This window comes from Lactuca virosa, chromosome 2 (genome assembly GCF_052849685.1).
Source record: "Lactuca virosa cultivar CGN04683 chromosome 2, Lactuca_virosa_CGN04683_v6, whole genome shotgun sequence".
Taxonomy (NCBI): domain Eukaryota; kingdom Viridiplantae; phylum Streptophyta; class Magnoliopsida; order Asterales; family Asteraceae; genus Lactuca; species Lactuca virosa.
Window position 1 is genome coordinate 111,987,673 of NC_136427.1, and position 15,723 is coordinate 112,003,395.

Genomic DNA, 15,723 nt, shown 5'->3' on the forward strand with positions numbered 1-15,723 from the left:
TGAATCACATGTGATTCCAACACTTGGACAAAGTGTTTCCTAGTCCCGTAAGGTGTTTCCTTGCATTTGGTTGCTTCCAAACACTATATTTATGTCATTATATGTTGTTTAGGACTTGTTAAGTCTCGGGACTTCATTCGTGGAACTTCTCATCCTTACACACATACCCGTTTGAATCACCCGCATCAGGTGAGTTCATACCCCGTAATGAATCTTTTAACTGTTTTAACTGTTTTAAGGGGGGGGGGAGATACAAGTTGAACACAATGATAATTGTGTAAATGTTTGTTATAAACATCTTTCAAAATGTTACTTATGTCATTTATAAGTTGTTAAAACATTTCAAAACTCTCTTATAGTTATGTTACTTTCTAGTTATTCAAAACTTTGTTTTAAAGTACAAACATAACTTAGTAGATAAACGAGTCTTTCCAGTAACAGTCCAAGTAGAACATTAGTAAGCTATAATAGGTATAGTTTAGGAGAATGTTATTCATTACTTCTAGTACAATGAAGCACAGAAACAAAAAATACCATACAGAACAGATAGTGAAGAGAAACAAAGAATACCATACAGAACAGATAGTGAAGAGAATCAAACAATACCATACATAACAATACCATACAGAGAGAACGTACAAGATACAGTGCAAAACAAACAAGTTAGGTTGCTATAGCATGAGAACACACATACAGGATCTAATTATACCAATGAATCACTAACTCATTGTTTTCAACAAAAGGTGTTAGTTATATTGGGTATACATGATCATATACTTTAATGTGAATTACACGGTTTGCAAGAATTTGGAGAGGTCGTGTTTAGTTCCCTTAATCTCCTGACAGGGAGAGCGTATAGTAAGGGTTCTAGCCTTCACATTATAACCGTAATAAAACAAATATGTTTTTATGTTATTAGTACATCCGCATGTCATTATAAACGACAACTGTGTACTTACACTTCCCTTTCTTTCAATAAAGTGACGGTACCACTTGAAAGTCCAACCCAAACTATTTTCGAGTCAAGATAGTTATAAACTAGGGAAAATATACATTCTTACAAACGACAAATGGAACAGTCGAGTCTAGCACATAACAGAAGATGCCTTGGTAGAAGGATACGATTAAAAGATAGGACCATAATGTTAGTCTTATGATTCCTTAATGTATACATAACAGGATATATATATATATATATATATATATATATATATATATATATATATATATATATATATATATACCAATAGGGTCCGACAGGAAATAGGATGTGTGCTCTCCGCTTCATTTCCTGTTCCTTGTTTGGTTGTGGGCTTGGAACGAATTCACCCAATCTATTTTCTACCCGATTCTATATATATGTATGCTTAGTATACATTAAGTCATAATAAGGGTACCAGGTATGGGTCAGGTTATAGGACACAGAGTCAAAGCACAATTTTTCTGGTACAAAACATACTTTCAGTACTTTTGGTATACAAAACTAGAAACTTCCGGTAAAGGATTTAATCCATTTTATTAAACCAGTACAATTTAAAAGACCTTAGGTGAGTAACTCTATAATACCTTAGTTTATACATCATGTTTATATATAAAACTAATAACCAGTAGGTAGTTGGATATGTGCTTTCCGCCTTACTTCCTGTTCCTTGTTTGGTTGTGGGCTTAGGGCAGATTCACTCAATTAACTTTCTATCCGATATTAGATTATGTATATCGGTATAAACTAAGCTATTATAAAAGTAGTCACTGTGGTTACCTTTTTATTATAAGAAATAAGGGTTTTCTTAAAGAACTTTTCATTAGATACAAAGGAACCATCACAACTAACTCCATAAGTAACAAGTGAATACACCAGGGTTATATATGACGACGATCTAACAAACAATGGGATGTGTGCTATCCGCCTTAATTTTTGTTCCTCGTTTGGTTGTGAGCTTGAGGTAGATGCGCACAATCGATTGTTTGTTTACTCTGAGTCTTATATAACTTGTACCCACTTAGTACCCATAGAATGGGTTGTAGTGTTATTTTACTTAAACTTCCATCAAAGTAGGAAATATATGATTTTCTAGAGGAACAGGCGAACTTTTCACAACAGAACTTACAACTTACACCATTTTTACATATACATATTTAACAACACTTTACGACTTACTTACATCACTAAACTCTTATGAACTCACCAGCTTAATTGCTGATCAACTCTTTCAAATAACTTGTATTCTCAGGAGACTATTAGACAGGTGCCCGTGCTGGGAATTCAGAAGATGAAGCATTATAGCTTCAAGTCTTGTTTTGTTATTTGTGTATGAATTCTATGTTTTGTGAACACACGCATTGTAAACACTTTCTTTCGAAATGAAATGGTTGTTCATTACTTGCTTACCATATACATATCTCGTGATACTAAACATGACGTCCTCCACCCCTGAACGATTCCGCCGTTCCGGTTTTGGGGTGTGACAATTGTAGTGGTACCGAGGAGGATCATGATATAAAGTATCATCACCAGTTATCAAAGCACTTTCATTGGTATGTATGCGCACATAGCGGTACGATACGTAGGAGTGTTAACATCAAAGGGAAAACAGAAAGCACTGGAACATTTACAAAGAGTACATTGTCGAACACACTAGGAGTACATTGTCCAACACACTAGGAGTACATTGTCGAACACACTAGGGATACATCATTGTATAACAGACGTTTCTTTCAAATAGGCCAAAACTTTGTTCAGTAAAGAGTCCGTTACTACCATTCGTCATGAATTGGCGTGGTCCTCACCATACTAATTTCATAGGTTTCTATCGCCTCGAGCGTCAAGTTCTCGAAACCTTTGTCATTCATATTGACAGTCCGACCTAAACCTCAGTTTTATCTTTCGTATTCTAAACCCCGAAGTACTCGTGCGAAGGGTACTTTGTCTTCCGAAGCCTTACGGTCAGATGTCCGCAGACCGTCACGAAATACCACTCGCCCACCAGACCAAGTTCAAGCACAGAGGCTAAGGACGAATACAGCCCACCTATTACTATTCAGTGTATACGCGAGAGTGGTATATAATTATGATTACGCTGATCTAGTATGTGTGTTTCCGCCCTATCTCCTGTTTCTTGTTTGGTTGTGGACCTGGGGCAGAGTCGCACATCCGACCGTCTAACTAATCTTAATTATATACGACTTGTATACACGAGGTAATGATAGGTAGACCAAGTACGAATCCTATCATAAACACTAGGGCAAAGTTGCCAGGTCTACGAGTGGGTATTCTACAAATCAAAGGAGCGCAACCCCAGTAGTACTGTAAGAAAGCTAATTTCGGGACGAAATTCCATCTAACGGGGGGATGATGTGACAACCCGAAAAATATTTGCTTTGAAAGCTCAGTCAGTCAACTCAATTGAGTGTCAGACTCATTTCTAATGAGTTCTAGCCTTGTTAAAGGTCATTATGAGGTGTTTTAGCCTAGTACACTTAAGGAATAAGTGTTTGGAAGTATCAGCGGAAGTTCTAGACTACCTAGCAACTGTAAACCTCCTCAAAAAGGAGTTTACGGTCAAGACTTTAGAGCTTACGGTCAGGGTGACCGTAAACTCCCTCCTATATATATATATATATATATATATATATATATATATATATATATATATATATATATATATATATATATATATATATATATATATATATATATATATATATATATATATATATATATATATATATATATATATATATATATATATATATTATGATCATTTTGATCATTTCTTCCCTTTCAAACTCAAGAACTTCCAAATCCTCTCAAGTATCATCAAGTTCATCATCCTAGATCATCAAAATCGTAAGTGTTCTTTCTTTGATTTATTGATACATCTCTTAATCTAGTATCATCTCATGATTTCATCCATGGAAATCATCTTTTCTTAGATCTTCAAGAAACACCAAGAGCACCAAGAACACAAACTTGTGTTCTTGGGCCTTAATCACCATTCAAGCCTCTATATCGTAATTACTCCGTCCTTAGCTTGTTATCTAGTTGAAACACCTGATTAGAGCCTTGAAAACATCATTGTGCAAAGATTTGATGAGTTTACGGTTGGATCTCCTTAGACCGTGAACTCCATGACCGTAAGGTCATTAGACCGTAAATACATAGGACCGTAAACCCTATGACCGTAAACACATGGAACCGTAAACCCTATGACCGTAAACACATAGGACCGTGAACCACTTTGACCGTAAACTCAATAGGGTGGCCATACACCCTGGTTGTGCAATCATATGTGATTGTATCCCTTAAATCTTAGAGTTTCCTAATCTATAAGGGTGTTACCCTTCTTAATTAGTCGTTTAGACACTAATTATATACACATATATGCCATTATATGTCATTTAGGACCCGTTGTGTCTCGGGAGTTCATTCATTGGAACTTCTCATCCTTACGCGCATATTCGTTTGAATCACCCACATCAGGTGAGTTCATACCCCATAATGAATCTTTTAACTGTTTTAAATGCTTTTAAGGGGGGGGGGGATACAAGTTGAACGCAATGATAATTGTGTAAATATTCGTTATAAACATCTTTCAAAGAGATTGCTTATGTCTTTTATAAGTGATCAAAACATTTCAAAAACTCTTTTAAAGTTATGTTACTTTATAGTTTAACAAAACTCCATTTTTAAAGTACAAGCATAACTTAGTAGTAAAATGAGTCTTTTCAATAACAGTTCAAGTAGATTTAGGGGTATAGTTTAGGGGTTCAGTTCATACTATAACGAGAACATACTAAGATACTATAACAAGAGAAGATACTAAGATACTATAACAAGAGAAGATACTAAGATACTATAACAGAACGAACATACTAAGATGTTATAGCATGGAACAACTCCAGGATCTAACTATACCAATGAATCACTAACTCATTGTTCTAAACAAAAGGTGATAGTTATATTGGGTATACATGATTACATAACCTTAATGTGGATTACACGGCCTAGCAACTGGGTTGCGGAAGTCGCGTTTGGTTCCCAGAATCTCTTGACAGGGAGAGCGTATGATATGGGTACTAGCCTTCACATTATGACCTTAATTCCCATTACTTTCATAAAGTGACAGTTCCACTTGAAAGTTCATGCAAACTATTTTCGAGTTAAGATAGTTATAAACTAGGGAAAACTCACATCTTTTCAAAGCGACAAACAAAACAGTCGGGTCTAGTACATTCAGTAGAAAGGGACCATAATGCTAACCTTATGATTCCTTAATGTATGCATCAAGGGATATATATATATATATATATATATATATATATATATATATATATATATATATATATATATATATATATATATATATATATATATATATATATATATATATATATATATATATATATAGGATCCGACAGGTAATAGGATGTGTGCTTTCCGCTTCATTTCCTGTTCCTTGTTTGGTTGTGGGCTTAGAGCAGATTCACCCAACCTATTATCTATTCGATCTTAGTTATATATATGTTCCGTATACATTAAGTCATCATAAGGGGTACCAGGTATGGGTCAGGTCATAGGACACTAATTCAATGCACATTTTTCTAGTACAAAACATACTTTTCAAATAGAACATTTGGTGTACAAAACTAGAAACTTACCAGTAAAGGGTTTAATCCATTTTATTAAACCAGTGTAACTTAAAGGACCTTAGGTGATTTATTCTATAATCCCTTAGTTTATACATCCGGGTTATATATAATTAATACCCGATAGATAGTTAGATGTGTGTCTTCTGCCTTACTTCTTGTTCCTTGTTTGGTTGTGGGCTTAGGGCAGATTTACACAATTAACTATCTATTCGTTATTAGATTATATATAGTTAGTATAACCTAAGAGAATATAGGAGAAATCACTGTGGTTACTATTTTATTATAAGAAATAAGGGTTTTCTTAAAAGAATCTTTTCATCAAATATAAAGTAACTATTGCAGTTAACTCCGCAAGTACCAAGTGAATACACCAGGGTTATATACAACAATGATCTAACAACCAATGAGATGTGTGCCATCCGCCTCATTTCATGTTCCTTGTTTGGTTGTGGGCTTAGGGCAGATACACACAATCGATTGTTTGTTTACTCTGAGTTTTATATAACTTGTATCCATTTAGTACTCATAGAAAGGATTGTAGAGTCATTGTTACTTACTTTTATCAAAGCAAGAAATATAGGATTTTCTGGAGGAACAGACGAACTTTTCTAAACAAAACTTACAATTTACTACAACTTACTAAGCTTTCTACAACTTACTCACATCACTAAAATCTTATAAACTCACCAGCTTAATTGCTGATCAACTCTTTCAAAATAACTTGTATTCTCAGGAGACTAGTAGACAGGTACTCGCGCTAGGAATTCAGAAGATGGAGCATAATAGCTGATGCGTGTATGGGCTTGATTTAGTGAGTGGGGTAGTGTTTAGGTAAATTAAGCTAGAATAACAACCACAAATATATGGAATGAAAAGGATAGATTTGATAAACAAACTAGACCTATAGCTTGTAAATCTGAAGACAAACTAAGACCTATTAGTTTGAATTCGATCAACTCAAGGATCACGTCCAAAAGATGATAATTTGTGAACTATGACAATAATTCAAAGTGAAAATAAGGGTTCTTTGATTAAAATTCGTGTCTTATCTTTCCCATGCATAAACTTGGCTTTATATGAAGCCTTTATTACAAACTTGGTGGTTACAAGCCAACCAACCAATTATTCATTAAAACTAGTAAATAAAATTTAAGGAAACTCTTGAAATAACACAAAAAAACGTCCAAGACACTTGAGGATGAAGAAAAAACGTCTATGCTTCATTAAGGAGCCATAAGAAGCATTAATGAGCCATCAGAAGCATTAAAGTGTAACCCTAATCCACCAAAGAGTGATAAAAACGGCTAGGAGGCTTTATGAAGTAAAAAGTAACGTTTTTAGCACTTATGAAGCCTTAAAAATGTTGCCCTAGCCTTCATGCAACCCTAATTCAATTTGTGGGTTACCATGCACAACCCAACCATTGAGCCCAAACCACCTTCTAGCCCAATAGTAATCACTACTCCATCACATTTTGGGCTTTCATGATCCATGCATGGATCATCCCATCCCCCTTTGAAAGGAATTGACCTTAATTCATCAAGTCCATCATCATCAAGATAAGGTGAAAGATCTCCCACATTAAAGGTAGCATGCACTCCATGGTCTCCTCCTAAATCTACCTTATAAGCATTATCATTGGCACGTGACACCACTTTATAAGGACCTTCGGCTCTTGGCATTAACTTGTTTTTCCTTTTGTTAGGAAAACGTTCTTTCCTCATATGCACCCACACCAAGTCACCATCTTGAAAGACACGTGGTTTCCTATGCTTGTTTGACTTCTGTTTGTACAACTCATTCACCGTTTCAATCTTCTCACGAACTTGTTGGTGTAGTTTCATCATGGCCTTCAACTTGTCATTAACATCCTTGTGAACCAATTCATCCTTTGGCAATGGAATCAAATCCAAAGGCATGTAAGGATTCACACCATACACTACTTCAAAAGGAGAATGACCTGTTGCATAAGTAGGAGAACGATTATAGGCAAATTCAGCATGTGCAAGTTTGATGTCCCAATCTTTTTGAGTTTTGCTAACCAACCCTCTCAACAAAGTACCCAAAGTTCTATTAGTCACCTCCGTTTGTCCATCCGTTTGTGGATGATGGGATGTACTAAAAAGTAACTTAGTACCCACTTTCCTCCATAAAGTGTTCCAAAAGTAACTTAGAAACTTGGAATCCCTATCAGAAACAATTGTTTTAGGAATACCATGCAAACGAACCACCTCTTTAAAGTACAAATCAGCCACATTAGATGCATCATTGGTTTTATGACATGGCACAAAGTGAGCCATTTTTGAAAACCTATCCACCACCACCATAATGGAATCCTTCCCCCTTTGAGTTCTAGGCAAAGCCATAATGAAATCCATGGACACATCTTCCCAAGGACGAATAGGAACCGGCAAAGGAGTGTAAACACCATGCTTGAAAGTTGTTTTCGCCATGTGACATGTAACACACTTGCCCACTATGTTGGTTACATCCCCCAACATTTTTGGCCAAAAGAAATGTTCTTTAAGCACCTCCAAAGTTTTGGTAATGCCAAAATGACCAGCCAAACCACCGCCATGAGCTTCACGAATCAGCAACTCCCGTATTACATGTTTTGGGACACAAAGGCGATTGCCTTTGAATAGAAAGCCATCTTGAATCACAAATTCACCATTAGGACCACCTGCACATTTCAAAAACATATCTCCAAAGTCCATATCAGATTGATAATGGTCCTTTAGAGTTTCAAATCCCAAGAAACGAACATCCAAAGTCACCAACAATGAGTAACGCCTCGAGAGTGCATCAGCCACTACATTGCTTTTTCCATCCTTGTATTTGCATGAAAAATGAAAGGATTGCAAGAACTCCACCCAGTTTGCATGTCTTGTGCTCAACGTTTGTTGCCCATTGATGTACTTCAAGGATTCATGATCAGAATGCAAAATAAAATGATTTGCACGCAAATAATGACTCCAATGATCTAAAGCACGAACAATAGCATAAAACTCCTTATCATAAGTGCAATAATTCAAACGAGCACCACCCAACTTTTCAGAAAAATAAGCAATAGGACGTTTGGATTGGATCAAAACAGCCCCAATACCAACTCCACTTGCATCACACTCCACTTCAAATGGTTGAGAAAAATCTGGAAGAGCCAAAATAGGAGCATCACACAACAATGCCTTGAGTTTCTCAAACGCCTTTTGAGCTTCTTTTCCCCATGCAAAGACTCCTTTCTTCAAACAACCTGTTATGGGACTTGCAATGGTGCTAAAATCACGAACAAATCTTCTATAGAAAGAAGCAAGACCATGAAATGATCTAACTTCAGAAATGCTAGTAGGAATAGGCCATGACTTGATTGCTTCAGTTTTGGATGGGTCCACGGACACGCCATTTCTTGACACCACAAAACCCAAAAATGCCACTTCTTCCACCAAAAACGAACATTTTTCTTGCTTCCCATAGAGTTTTTGAGCTCTAAGCATCTCGAAAACCTGTTTTAAGTGCACCAAATGATCCTCCAAGCTCTTACTATATACCAAGATATCATCAAGGTACACCACCACAAACCTGCCCAAAAAAGATTTTAGCACTTCATTCATTAGTCGCATGAAAGTGCTAGGTGCATTAGTTAGACCAAAAGGCATCACGGTCCATTCATACAAGCCATGTTTAGTTTTAAAGGCTGTTTTCCATTCATCCCCTTCACGCATACGAATTTGATGGTAACCACTTCTCAAATCAATTTTTGAGAACACAATAGAACCATGCAACTCGTCTAGCAAATCATCAACTCTAGGAATAGGAAATCGGTATTTTATGGTGATGTTATTAACAACCCTACTATCAATGCACATCCTCCAAGAACCATCTTTTTTTGGAACCAACAAAACTGGAATAGCACAAGGACTTAGGCTTTCACGAACATAACCCATTTTCATGAGTTCATCAATTTGTTTTTGCAACTCTTTTGTCACCTCCGGATTACATCTATAGGCAGCTTTATTAGGCAAAGGAGCACCCGGAATAAAGGTCAATTTGGTGTTCAATACCACGGATTGGAGGCAAACCCGGTGGTAATTCGCTTGGAAACACATCTTGAAACTCCAAAAGCAAATCAGCAATAGCGTTTTCTCCATGCACGATCTTCTCCATCTTTGCATGCTCTTTGGCCACAAGCATGTAAATCACATCACCTTTGTCAAGAACTTGCTCCACCTCCCTTTCACTAGCAAACACAGAAAGATTAGGTTTTTTTACTTGTTTAGAATTCATGGACCTTATCGCCGTTGGGGACATGGGTTTTAACACAATTTTTTTATTATTGTGTTTCAACTCATATTCATTGCTCCTCCCTCTATGTAACACGTCCCTATCAAATTGCCAAGGACGCCCCAACAAAATATGACATGCATCTATAGGAATAACATCACACAACACTTCATCTTCATAAGACCCCATAGTTAGACCAACTCTAACCTGTTTTGTCACCTTTATTTTGCTTCCATCATCCAACCAATGAAGAACATATGGTTTTGGATGGTTTGTAGTAGACAAACCCAATTTGGTCACCATTTCATTAGAAGCAACATTAGTACAACTTCCACCATCAATAATCAAACTACACCACTTGTCTCTAACCAAACATTTGGTGTGAAACAATTGGTCTCGTTGATCTATATCAGCCACAGTTTGAACCCCTTGAGTTTTAAGGGTTCTAAGCACCAAAACTGTATCATACACCGGTGCTTCATACTCTACCTCCTCCTCTTCTTCCTCTTCTTTTTGTATATCATGAAAAATACCCGCCAACCTCTCTTCTTCCTCCAACTCTTCACGACATTCAATGGCCTCCCTTAAAGTCACCACCCTTTTGTTTGGACAAGCATTTTGGTAATGACCAAAACCTTGACACTTGAAACATCTAATTTTTGCCAAACTAGTTTCTTTGGTACCACTAGTAAGTTTAGGAGCAATGGGAGCACTACTAGAACCAGAAGGAGTAGAAACAGAATTTTGTCTATTGCTAGACTCGGGCTTGGACCACGACTTTGACTTAGGACTTTCAAGACTTGAACTTGAACTCCCACCAAAACGTGCTTTGGCTTGCCCCTCCAACTTTAAACACAAACCACAAAGAGTTCCAAAATCAGCATAAGGATACAACTCCACAACATTGGCAATGTTGTAGTTCAACCCTTTTAGAAAACGAGTCATTTTTTGTTCTTCAATTTCTTCAATTTCTTTAATATCCCCCATCAAGGACAACTTCTCAAATTCATCAATGTATTCTCCAACACTCATTTTGCCTTGCCTCAAATGAGCAATCTTCTTGTAAGTGGCAATTCTATGAGTAGAAGGAACATATCTCTTTCTTAGCTTTCGTTTTAGAGAAAGCCAAGAACAAATTTTTTCTTTGCCTTCACGGGTTCTCTTGGCCTTAAGCCCTTCAAACCACAATGAAGCACCACCACTTAGCTTGAGAATGGCATACTTGCAGCTTTTTTCGTCATCCACTTCTTTGAACTCGAACATTCTTTCAATCTTCCTTTCCCACTCCAAGTAGCGTTCAGGATCAGTTCCACCAACAAATTCAGGCAAGTCAGACACCTTGAATTCTTCCACAACCCTATGTTCACCACGGCGGGGTTGCCATCGATTTCCACCTTCTTGGATGTTTCTTAATGCTTCACGAAGATTTTGTAGGAACTCCGGATCATCAAAATCCATTATGCGCTCTGATACCACTTATGATGCGTGTATGGGCTTGATTTAGTGAGTGGGGTAGTGTTTAGGTAAATTAAGCTAGAATAACAACCACAAATATATGGAATGAAAAGGATAGATTTGATAAACAAACTAGACCTATAGCTTGTAAATCTGAAGACAAACTAAGACCTATTAGTTTGAATTCGATCAACTCAAGGATCACGTCCAAAAGATGATAATTTGTGAACTATGACAATAATTCAAAGTGAAAATAAGGGTTCTTTGATTAAAATTCGTGTCTTATCTTTCCCATGCATAAACTTGGCTTTATATGAAGCCTTTATTACAAACTTGGTGGTTACAAGCCAACCAACCAATTATTCATTAAAACTAGTAAATGAAATTTAAGGAAACTCTTGAAATAACACAAAAAAAACGTCCAAGACACTTGAGGATGAAGAAAAAACGTCTATGCTTCATTAAGGAGCCATAAGAAGCATTAATGAGCCATCAGAAGCATTAAAGTGTAACCCTAATCCACCAAAGAGTGATAAAACGGCTAAGAGGCTTTATGAAGTAAAAAGTAACGTTTTTAGCACTTATGAAGCCTTAAAAATGTTGCCCTAGCCTTCATGCAACCCTAATTCAATTTGTGGGTTACCATGCACAACCCAACCATTGAGCCCAAACCACCTTCTAGCCCACTAGAAATCACTACTCCATCACATTTTGGGCTGTCATGATCCATGCATGGATCAATAGCTTCAAGTCTTGTTTTGTTATTTGCTTATGTATTCTATGTTTTGTGAACACACACATTGTAAACACTTTCTTTCTAATGAAATGGTTGTTCATTACTTTGATTACTATGATGCATGTCTTGTGATACTAAACATGACGTCCTCCATCCCCGAACGTTTCTGCCGTTCCGGTTTTGGGGTGTGACAGAGTTGATGTATGCGGCACTTATCGGGATCCTAATAACAATTAATACATTTTTGTATTTTATTAGCGAAACCATTATTTATAGTGTTGGAAAAACACTTGTTTTTGGTTTAGGAATGTTACCGAGACTCGATCGAGGTGGAAAACTGGATTTGCGGCCAAGATTCACGGTGTGAAGGAGTTTGCGGCCGTGAAGGGTTCCGGCCGTGAACTGCCCCTTGAAGGGTTTACGGCCGTGAACAGTGTTCTTGAAGGATTTATGAATCTTTGAAGGGTTTACGGCCGTAAACGGGTTTACGGCCTTTGAAGATTTGAAGAATTGAAGGGTGTACGACCGTAAACTCAAGAACAAGGATGTTGGATTCGATGAAAAAGGCGTTTTTGATGCTCCAAAACAACCTCCAAAGGTGATTCTTGATGATTTTCGGAAGAAAAAAGAGGGTGTTTTTGGTGTTTACGGTTGAGAGGTTAGAGAGAGAAGGAGAGAGTTTTCGGCCAAAAAAGTGTAAATGAGGGGTAGATGTTCATATTTATAGGGGGTTTCCATGGTCGGTAGTGGGGCCACCTGTCGCTGGCCGTAAACAGGTGTACGGCCGTAAACGAGTTTACGGCCGTGAACATCACTCAGGCCGAAAACTAAAAGAAAACTCGGGTTTTTCGCGTGATTTTGGTTCCGACTCATATATCTAAAATTTAATTATATAATTAAATGATTTTCCAAACCAAATTTGACGGAACTCATTAAAATTTAAATTTTATTAACGGAAATTGGCTAACGGTAATGGAAAAAGGTCCCCCCATTAGAGGGAATTTCGTCCCGAAATTCAAACTCAGAATACAAATCATGGACTCGGAAAAAGATGAGGGTATTTCTGTTTCATGGAATCTTCTCGCTCCCAAGTGAATTCAGGTCCCCGCTTGGCATTCCAGCGGACCTTCACTATCGGTATGCGACTTTGTTTTGTTCGCTTGACTTCCCGATCCATGATTTCGACTGGTTCTTCCACGAAATTGAGGTTCTCGTTGATCTCGATCTCATCAAGAGGGATCACAAGGGTTTCGTCAGATAGACACTTTTTAAGGTTCGAGACGTGGAAGACAAGATGAATGTTTCTAAGTTCTTGAGGTAACTGAAGTTTGTATGCTACGGGACCGATCCTAGCGAGGATCTCGAATGGTCCTATGTATCTCGGATTCAGCTTTCCACGCCTTCCAAAGCATATCATGCCTTTCCAGGGTGAGACCTTCAAAAAAACACGGTCACCAACCTGGAACTCCAAAGGTTTTCGTCTCTTATCAGCGTAGCTCTTTTGTCTATCTCTTGAAGCTTTTAGTCGTTCCCGGATTTGTATGATCTTTTCTGTAGTTTCTCGGATGATTTCTGGGACTGTGAGAGTTCTATCGGGGACTTGAACTTTAACTAGCTGCGTGTCACCCACTTCAGCCCAGTACAGAGGGGATCTGCACTTACGGCCGTAGAGGGCTTCAAATGGTGCAGCCTTGATGCTGGTATGGTAACTGTTGTTGAAGGAGAACTCGACTAAGGGAAAATGGGTGTCCCACGACTTACCAAATTCTATGACACATGCTCTCAACATGTCTTCCAATGTTTTAATGGTCCTCTCACTTTGCCCATCTGTCTGAGGATGGTAAGCTGTGCTCATATCCAACTTAGTTCCAAGAGCCTTCTTCAGTGACTGCCAAAATCTCGAGGTGAATCTGTGACAACCCGAAATTTCTATTCTGTACAACCATTCACTTCAATAGAAGTCAGTCTGGTTTCTGCTAACTTTTGAGCTGTTTAGAGTCCGTTTGAGTGTTCTACAGCCTAGACCTTCAAAAAGGAAATTATAAGACGTATATTCTAGGGTTTATTGCGCATCAATAAAGTCTCAAAACTCCAAGAGTTTGGAGTTTACGGCCCAAACAGGGAGTTTACGGCCGTAAACTCTAAGGAGTATAAATATGACACTTAGTCATTTTACTCATTTTTTTTACCATTTCAAGCCTAGAAACTCATTCTCTCTCAAGTATCATCCGATTTTCCTTCTTGATCTTCAACTTTGTAAGTGTTTCTTGCCATGATTAGTTGATATCCTTCATCATCTAGTGATCTTACATGATTTCATCCATGAAATCTCTTCATTTTGATAGATCTTCAAGTGTTCTTCATTTTACCAAGAACACACACTAGTGTTCTTGGACTTTAAACACCCTTACAAGCTTCTATATTGTAAGTACTCTTACCTTAGCTTGTTATAGGCTTGATACACTTGTTAAACAACTAGAAAACATCAAGAAACATAAGATCATAAGTGTTACGGCCAAGGCAATCTCCTTGGGCCGTAAACTCTAATGAAAGGGCCATTATGAGCCCTAGTCCCTTCCTAAGCCTTGGATACAAGTCTAGATCACTTCCTTGAGGAGTTTAGGACCTTAAACAAGCAAAAGAACCAAGCACACATGAGTTTACGGCCGTAAACTCATGGAGAATTGACCATGGGCCATAAACTCTAAAAGGTGGTGCAATTGTGCCATTATTACTTCCTAAGGCTTGGACTTGATCATAGGATACTTAACCTTGACTTGTAAGACCTTAAAACACAAAATGGTAGAAGTTACCATGGGTTTACGGTCGTAAACCCATTAGGACCGTAAACCCTAAACCGTAAACTCATGGAGAGTTTACCCTTGGACCGTAAACTCAAAAACAAAGCCCTACAACCCTTAGATGCAACCCTTGGTACTTCTAGCACATGAATCAAAGTGTTTACTATGTCCTAGGGTGTCTTAACTTGGTTAATTAGTTGTTAAATGACTAATTGGATACATATATGTGTCAATATATGTTAAATAGGATTCGTGTGTGTGTTCAAGTCTTCACTTGACACTTAGCATCCTATACCATTCGTTCATCCAAACCACTCACTACAGGTGGGTTCATACCCCTTAATCTACCTTTTAAATGATTTTAAATGCTTTTATGGGGGGGAATACAAGTTGAAACATTATAGTTATTATATCAATCACATGTGATTAATAACTATCAAACAAAGGATTTGCTATTCAATTAGCTGTTTTATCAAACAAAACTACTTCAAATGATTATCAAATGCCTTTACATGTTAAATACTTTTTATTCAAACTCTTTTAAACTTATACTTTGTCAAATGCATATCTATATAGATATAGTTATATAAGTAGGATTGAAAGGACTTAGTACTGATAGCTCGCCTTGCTTCCTGTTCCTTGTTTGGTTGTGGACTTAGGGTATCGGTTATTTGTCCGAAGGTCGTTTGAATCTTAGTTATATATTATGTATATGTGTATAGATATAAAAGTTCCTTCATTCAGTTCAATACCTTTGGGTAGCAAACGACAGAGAGAACAGTGAAATAGGTATAGTTTAGG